This window comes from Tenrec ecaudatus, chromosome 7 (genome assembly GCF_050624435.1).
Source record: "Tenrec ecaudatus isolate mTenEca1 chromosome 7, mTenEca1.hap1, whole genome shotgun sequence".
Lineage (NCBI taxonomy): Eukaryota > Metazoa > Chordata > Mammalia > Afrosoricida > Tenrecidae > Tenrec > Tenrec ecaudatus.
Genome location: NC_134536.1, coordinates 110518757 through 110526866, shown reverse-complemented (window position 1 = coordinate 110526866; position 8110 = coordinate 110518757). Strand labels below are relative to the sequence as shown.

The following is an 8110-nucleotide window of genomic DNA, read 5'->3' as shown; positions in this document are numbered from 1 at the left end:
CCCTGTCTAATACACCATCCCAACCGCAACCCACTGCCATTGAGTTGATTCTAACTCATGGAGCCCCTGCATAGGGATTCTGAGGCTCCACATCTTCACAGATAGCTTCAGCATTCTCCAGCCGTGCATTGGCTGCCAGTTGAAATTCCTCAAACACACTACGTCCCCTGACACTTCTCTTCTTTTAACTCTTAAAAAAAATCATTTGATTGGGGGGGCTCATACAACTCTTATACAATCCATCCATCCATCCATCCATCCATCCATCCATCCATCCATCCATCCATCCATCCATCCATCCATCCATCCATTGTGTCAAGCTCTTTTGTACATTTGTTTCCCACATCGTCCTCAAAACATTTGTTTTCTGCTTGAGCCCCTGACTTCTCCCTCCACCCACTTCTCCGCTGTCCATCCCCCAGGGAGGAGGTTATATGTAGAGCCTTGTAATTTGTTGCCCCTTTCTCCCTCACCTTCCCTCCACCCTCCCAGTATCGCCACTCTCACCACTGGTCCTGAAGGGTTCATCTGTCCTGGACTCCCTGTGTTTCCAGTTCCTATGTGTACCCATGTACATCCTTCAGTCCAGCTGGATTTGTAAGGTCTCTTCTTTTATCTTAATGGCATTTTTCTGCTAGAAAAGCCATGAATACATGTGTTCTATGCTGCTGTCACAGCATACAGCGGCTGCAATGCAATTGTCCCCTCTGTCATCTTTCCCACCTGTCCTAGCTTCTTGAGGACAGAGATGGTGCCTTTTATTTCTGAATCCCACTGGGATTCACAGTAGAAAGAATAAGCGATCAAGATGTATACATGAATGACATTGGGGCTTTAGAAAGAGAAAGGAAATGATAGTCAATGATAGATTTGGTTCAAACTCTGTGCCCTGGATTGCTTTGTTTCTCTTGTCTATAGAGTGTGTGAAATCTGAAAAACCTTGTGCTGTGTCAGGCACAGTCCTGGCTTGTAGGACAGCTTTCGTTAGCTGAGTGCTTATCTCCTGGCTCAACCTCTGAACAATCCTGGGAGTCATGAATGCTACACAAATGATTTATCCTGTGTCATGGGTGAGGCATGCCCTTCCATTTACCCATGATTTTTAATGCTGAAAACGTGAGTGACGAAGAGCAATCTTTATGGAGGCATTCGGTAAAGAAGGGATGGGAGCAAGCCTGACAATATAAAAATGCGTTCTGGGCTGTCTCTAGCTTCAGTGATGACCTTCATAAAATGATGTTATGTAAGCTTCTGCAATTCCCCCAAATGATGTCTGTTTAAGTCACACATAATATGAATTTAGATGACTTATCAACAGCCTCTTTAAGGTGGCTTTGTACCTGCATGCTGTGACAAAAGAAATGCATAGCTAAATCTTTATATATTGGCCTTGAGATATAACTAAACTATAATCAACTTCCTTAATCTCTCATCTGGAAAAGATGCAACATTCAGCTAATCTCTGACTTTGAAGAATGGGTGTAACATACGGTAGCTTTTGTAAGAAATGGCACCACTTAGCTTTGATCTGTTAGTCCAAATAAAATCATATATAAACCTTGGATTTTGGTTCACTCAATAAGAGAAGGCAGAGGCAAAATGCCTCGTTAAATTTGAACATTTTCCGAGGATAAAAGCTCTGGCAGAGGTATCCAGAGAAGGTGCTACCTTTCAGATGCCGTTATGCAGCTCTTTGTTCAAGCCCAGGAGTTACACACTCTCAAAGTGACCAGCCTGCAGACAGTCGCTCAAACCCAGGCCCATGTAGCGTCCCTGGAGGGTCTTGACCTTGAAGACCAGGTTCTGCTTCTGGGAGGATAGCCTCTGGAGGTTGGGGCTACCCTGACCCAGTGTGGGCTGGAGACCCTGACTCCTCTCGAAGGAACTGGCCGCAAGTGCCTGGAGGCAAAGTCCATGGTTCCCTGGCTCATCCTGGGAAAGTGAGAGCTCATACTCCCAAGGTGGCTAAACAGGAGACTGGCCGGACCAAGCGACGGATGCAGTACAACTGGTGTTTGTCAATGTCGTGTCCACCTTTGGCAAGAAGAGGGGACCTAATGGCAACTCCTAAATCCTTTGTAACCCTGGCTTGCTCTAACAAAGCCATGTAGCCCCAGGCCAAAAAAAAAACAAAAACAAACAAGTAAAGCTCTGACAGAAACAAAGACAAAATTTTTCCTGGCATCACTGACCTTGTACTTCAAGGTTAGGTCTTCCTCCTGAGCTTACTTATTAAAGGCAAACACTTGAAATCTAAAGAGTTGGACTTATTGGAGTAATATTATTTTGTCCTAAATGAATGTTTTGTTGTCTTCTTTGTGTGTCTTGGCATGACTACCTTGCAATAAACTAAATGAGATTATGCATGATGAAACTTCAGCACTTTATTTTTTTAGAATAAAATCCAACAAGACAGACGAGTTCAGGATATTGTTTGTTTCGATACCATGTTTAAGAATAAAGGCATTTAGGTTTATTCTAAACTAGCATAAAATGTGTTTGTGTAGAAAGTATTTTACACAGAAACTCAATTAAATTGAATATTTTTTATCAATCTTCTCTTCATGGTAGTTAATTCAATTTTTCCATCATTACTTTAGTGGTGTGATATATGGACCAATGTATCAGTGACGTTTATAGTCAATTACAAATTTATTGTCAGTTCTTTACCTTCTTGTTTTCCCACTACACTTGTGGTCCCCGTGTTAATTCCAGAGCGCTGCTGGTGTAGCAGGTATGCATGTAAGTGCTGCTAACCGCATGGTCGGCACTTCAGAATCAGCAGCTCTATGGAGCAGGATGAGACTTTCTCCTCCAGTCTCAGAAACTCACGTGAGACGGCCACTTACCCGTCTGTATTGAGTCAATCGATGGCAGGTAATTGTTTTTAAAAGTTAATTTTTACAGTTTTCAATGTTATCGATATAATCTGATTTCTAATAGGTCTTTTAATTAAAAGTGTCTTGTGTACACTTTGATTTATTTTCCACGGCCCTGAACTTTATTAAAGAAAAATAAGCAATGAGTGTAAATCTCTAGAACACAATCTATTTTCTGGGATTCTTCCCTTGAAAATGTGACAGTTGATTTCCAAATACATGCCAGAAGTGTACAGTCTCCAATTGTGCTAAGTCGGTGAGAAACTGAAACCCTATAGGTTTGCCAGCCTGTGGTCTGTCTTTGGATCTGCAATAATTGACTAGATGCCGACTGTAGCTTCATTGACTTTTGTCCGTAGCTGAGTTCTTCTATCTGCAGCAATGGAAAAATCGGAGCGGCTACATCAAGAACTGCATCCCCATGTCAAAACCAAGACTGTGCGCTCTAAAGCAGCGGTTCCCAACCTTCCTCATGCGGCGACCCGTTCATAGACTTCCGCATGTGGGGGTGACCCCCCAACCATAACATTATGTTCGTTGCTTCTTCATAACTGTAATTTTGCTACTGTTATGAATCATGATGTAAATATCTGATAGGCAGGATGTATTATCATTGTTACAAATTGACCATCATTAAACGCAGTGATGCATCAAGAAAACAATATGTATTATATGTTGTGAAATATTTATTTTTAATGACAAATAAATGAAATTTTGTCTTGAAGCATGGTGTAGCATTGTTAACAGTCTTCACGCCGGGTACTCCTGTGTGGGTGTGTCTGAAAGTGGGCGGACCCGCCTGGAGAGGACAGAGCCGCATCTAGGTTCCTAACACCATCAGAATTTGTGTTTTCCAATGGTCTTAGGCAATCTCCAAAGGGGTCGTGATCCACAGGTTGAGAAGCGCTGGTTAACAGCTGTATGCAAGCCCTCTTTTGTTTGTTGAGCTTTAGTACCCGCAGCTGAACCAAAATCCGATCGCCTTTAGCATTACCAGGTTCTCAGCATGGTGCTGAATCCGAAGAATGTTAGCCAAAGCCTTGCAATCAAGGTCATTACGTTCTAGTTGGTCAGTGGCATTGCATTTTTAGTTTTGTTATCAGCATTTTTTTGCATTATCACGTAATATGTACTGGTATTTTTCGGCATTAACTCCATCTTTGAGTCTGATAGCTAAGCCAAGAAGCCAGTAAATTGCTTCCTATTGACCTTGAATCTTGAAAAGTCAGTTAATGTCTGTGATACTTTTCAAAGAACTTGGGGCAATTGCTGCTGTGGATGTTTCTTAAATTCTCACTATCTTCAATCTTGTACTGTCTCATTTTCTGGTCTTCCAACCAAACAATAACATTTCTGAATGGTTTTCATCTTTGCAGTTGAAAAGGCCTGGCTCCTGGCAGTGGTCCCTGGGCTGCAGGCAGGTAAGGAGAGGGGAGCAAGAGTGGGCGGCACCTGTGATATGGCACGGCCCTGTGTACCATTTTAGCCTTTTGCCAATATTATTCCATATTACAATATTACTAATATATATACTTACACATAATGTGTGTGTGTGCGTGTGTATGCCAAGGTGGCATAGTGGGCCACCCAATGAGCTGCTAATGCAGGTCTGAGTTTGAATCTACCAGTGCCACCTCAGAACGAAGAGCCTTTCTGCTCCTGCCAAGATTCATGCCCTTGGACACCAAAAGGAGCAGCGCTAACTCTCTCAGGGAGCCGTCATGGGTCAAAATTGACTAAATGACAGTCAGATTATTTTTTCTAATAAACTTTTCATGAATTGGAAAGAAGATGGATAACTTGTGTTTATCTTTGGAAGATGCAAAACATTAATCGACAAACGTGGACCTATTCAAAATAATAAGATCTAAACATGTTCTTTAGCAAAATTGTTAAATTCTTTTAGGATTAGAAATCTTTTTGTAAATGTGACAGGTTTTTGGTCTTTATATTTTCTTTAAACCTCCATTTTGTTTTTCCTGAAATTTACTAAAATTCCCTGAAATGATATAAAGCTCTATACTATATGGATTTTCTACATAGTTGCATTTTATTTATAATCATGTTTTTATGCTTTTAAAAAGTTTGCATTGAGGTCCAGTCCATTAATTTAATCTTAAAAATTTACCTTAGATATCTCAAATGAAAACAATGGTTTTTGATTATTCATTTTGTTTTTCCTTTCTAAAAAACAAAAACATTAAACTTAAAATTTTTTAAAAATAAGTTTTTAAAACAAATCTCTTCAGAATGATAATTCAAGGCAGGAGGTGGGATTCTAAAATAATCCAAACTTCCATATACCAAAGGGCATTTTTGCATTAAGAATGCTTAACACATCAGAAGATGGAGCAAGGAAAGAACAGATCATCAGCACATGTTCATGAACAATTTGTCTACCCTGCACAGATCCTAGTATATGAACTGCATGCAGTTGGTATGAGGCTTATATAAACAAATAAAAGTTTCAAGAGAGCAGGCCTCATAATAGAGGCTTAGGAAGTGCTATCGTTCTTTTAACCAGAACCAAAACACAACCCATTGTTGGGCGCTGCAGATAGATTTAAGTCTCAACATCTCTTTGCTGCAGATGTCTTTGAACATCACAGTGCTGCGGTATGGTCGGTCCAAGCTGTTCAAGTATCTAACCTAGAGCTGCAGTTCTGAAACGTTCTTGGTTTTAGGACCTCTATTGTTCGGGGTGGGTACTTTGAGTCCATTCTGACTCACAGTTCTATTCTGTAGGAGTAGATTCACATGCGCTATAGTACTACAGGGGTAAGTCATCAAGTCTTCTCCTGTGGAGCTGCTGGTGGGTTTGAACCTCCTACCTTTCCATGAACAGCTGTGTGTTTAACTGTGTGCTACCAGGGCTCCTTAGCACCTCTATATCCTCTTAAATTTTATGGAGGAAGTCCTAAGAGCTTAAAAATTTTTTTTAATGAGCTATTATCTATTGATATTAACAAACAGGAATACAAAAGAATCCACATTGTTGGTGGAGTTGATTCATCTCCCCGCATTCCCATGTGTTTCAGAGTATAATTAGTAGTTGATGGCAAACCCATCATGCTGCCTTGACTGTCTTCAAAGTTAAACTTAAGAAAAAATGTAAACATTAAATTATTAAAAATAAAAATAACACCCATTAATTGCTACCATAATGTATTTATTTTGAAAAATCACATTGCAAACAAAATTTAATGAGTAACGTTGTTTTACGCTTTAGCAGATTTATTTAATGCTCGGTTTAATAGATGGCTAGATTCTCATATCCATATCTGTTTTAATTATCTACTTTTGAAGAAAACGACCAGAACAATCCTTAGAAGTGTAGGTGTGATACTTCTCCTTTCTTTGGACACGTGACCAGGAAAGACCAGTCACTAAAAAAGAACATCATCGTTGGTAGAGGGTTATTGAAATGAAGGAAACAGTGAAATGGATCAGCATAAAAGCCTCAACAATGGACTCAAAGAGCACGGAGAAACACATGAGCTGGCAACATTTGGCTTGGTGATGGTCTCAGGTGTCGACTCCATGGGTAAGTACTAGGATCAGTCAAAAGTGTTGGTACTCATGTTCTAGTTCATACATGCATGGGTTTATTTCAAACAAATCATGTTTAAATATGCCTCTGTGACTGGTGGATGCCAACAGACATGTTCTCTCAGTAATGCACTTGCCCACTCCCCTTTTTCACTGCCGCTGAGCTGATTTCATCTCCTAGCCACTCTACAGGACAAAGTCAATCTGCTGCTCTGGGCTTCTGAGGACTAAGTCTTTATAGGAGCAGAAAGCTTTATCTTTCTTTAAAAACAGGGTTGGGGGAATGTGTGAACTGGAGCATGAGTAGCAATACCTTTGACCGACCTTAGTATTAACCTTGAGGTAATTTGCTGGGCCAATTCAATTCAAAGCAGGGAGGTCAGCTCAGAAGGTTCTGATGACTGCTCTATTGGAACTACCAAGGTACTCTAAGGAGGTTTTCTCAAAAGATACAGAATGATCACAGGGGCTCATTATGAAGTTTTAGGACAAATGAAAACAGTATTGGTGAGAATAAGGCTAGGAAAGTTGTGCGAAGGAGGTTTTGTTTCCCATCATGTCAATTGTTGGAAATCCCAAATGTCAAATGAAATTATAGACACAAATTAAGTTTTAAATAGCACAGAGACAAGAGAAAGACAAATAGGAATTCCAGAACACTTCATTGTGCTCACGAGGAACTTGCACACAGATCAAGGGACTACTCCATGGTTTAAATCAGGAAAGTTGTGGGTCAGGGTTGTGCGCTCTGGCCGTATTGGATCTATGCTGACAAATAATTCGGGAAGCTGCACTCTAAGAATGCAGCACCAAGGGTTGGAGGATGGCTTATTAAAAACCTCCAACCAACAGATAACACAACCATGTTTGCTTAAGGTGAAAAGTTAAGGCACTTGCTGATGAAAATCAAGATTGCAGCCTTCAGTATGGATTTACATCTCAATACAAAGATGACCAAAATCTTCACAACTGGATCAGTGGGCAACATCGTTATCAACAGAGACAGAGTGAAGCTCTTATCTGCTAGGATCCACAATCTCTGCTCATGAGAGTATCAGTTGGGAAAGTTTATTTTCTCCACCCAACACTACTCGCGTTGGTTGTCCTTTCAGTGTTTTTTTGTTGTTGTTGTTCCCGAAATTCTAAGATAATTTAAAAGGAATGCAAATTGAGTCCCTCAAGCACGCTAAAACTCTCATTCGATTTGGTATAAATCTTGAGAGTGCGGAATTTCTCAGGGAAAGGTTAAGGTGTAGAAACACAGCCTCCAGGAGTGTATAGAGCTGAAAGGAGAATGCACAATAATAGCTTCCCATTTTAGTATGTTTGTTTAATAAAAGTTGCTATGACTTTTATAGCAATACTTTCTGACTTACTCTAGTATGTTTTTTTGGGGGGTGGGGTGTGTGTGTATTCCAAGTGGGTTTTTATACAGGACAGAAGTTTCAGTATGTTGTTTTGACGGAAGGAGATGAGGGAAATTTGGCAAAGGAATTTAGGAGTCTTTGAAAGGCCTTAGGGTATGCTCCAGGTTAGGGTCAAATTGCTTTGAGACCGGCTTAGACTCTGGATCCAGGAGAGGCACGGGCGGGGAGGGAGCGGTATCGGACCTTAGTTCTGACGTGGACCAAAGACAATACCGTGACGGCGGCGAGGGGGGCTCAGGTGAAGCAGCTTATCCA

The 8110-nt window shown here is 40.7% G+C and overlaps 2 pseudogenes; one reads left to right on the top strand and one right to left on the bottom strand.

Moving 5' to 3' along the window:
• The first annotated feature begins 1683 nt into the window (after window positions 1-1683).
• Window positions 1684-2071, top strand: LOC142452883 (ubiquitin-like FUBI-ribosomal protein eS30 fusion protein pseudogene; annotated as a pseudogene).
• Window positions 2072-3151: 1080 nt separating this feature from the next.
• On the bottom strand, window positions 3152-5193 carry LOC142452452 (RNA transcription, translation and transport factor protein-like; annotated as a pseudogene).
• Between the last annotated feature and the right edge of the window lie 2917 nt (window positions 5194-8110).